The sequence below is a fragment of the Periplaneta americana genome, unplaced genomic scaffold (assembly GCF_040183065.1).
Source record: "Periplaneta americana isolate PAMFEO1 unplaced genomic scaffold, P.americana_PAMFEO1_priV1 scaffold_20, whole genome shotgun sequence".
Classification (NCBI taxonomy): Eukaryota; Metazoa; Arthropoda; class Insecta; order Blattodea; family Blattidae; genus Periplaneta; species Periplaneta americana.
Window position 1 is genome coordinate 2,983,268 of NW_027185501.1, and position 591 is coordinate 2,983,858.

The following is a 591-nucleotide window of genomic DNA, read 5'->3' on the forward strand; positions in this document are numbered from 1 at the left end:
AACGTACCAACGCTCTACCACTGAGCTACTCGGGAACTCTAACCGACACCGATCCAATTTTTCCCTCTATATCCACAGACCTCAAAGTGGGCTGACAACCGTCAAGCAACCAACTTCGAGTGCACACTAACTCCGTGTGACTTAAATTATGGTTTTCTGTTAACGAACAGTGACGTGTATTATGCAAATCAAGATTTCAGGTATAACTCCCTGTAAAGTTGATTTGAATAATTTCGAGGGAAAAATTGTTCCTGAGCCGGGTATCGAACCCGGGGCCTTTGGTTTAACGTACCAACGCTCTACCACTGAGCTACTCGGGAACTCTAACCGACACCGATCCAATTTTTCCCTCTATATCCACAGACCTCAAAGTGGGCTGACAACCGTCAAGCAACCAACTTCGAGTGCACACTAACTCCGTGTGACTTAAATTGTGGTTTTCTGTTAACGAACAGTGACGTGTATTATGCAAATCAAGATTTCAGGTATAACTCCCTGTAAGGTTGATTTGAATAATTTCGAGGGAAAAATTGTTCCGGAGCCGGGTGTCGAACCCGGGGCCTTTGGTTTAACGTACCAACGCTCTACCAC

The 591-nt window shown here is 45.2% G+C and overlaps 1 non-coding gene across 1 annotated transcript; it reads right to left on the reverse strand.

The window, feature by feature from the left end:
• Positions 1-248: 248 nt before the first annotated feature.
• TRNAN-GUU (transfer RNA asparagine (anticodon GUU)) lies at positions 249-320 on the reverse strand. Its single transcript has one exon. It is a non-coding gene; the product is annotated as a tRNA-Asn (tRNA).
• Positions 321-591: the final 271 nt, after the last annotated feature.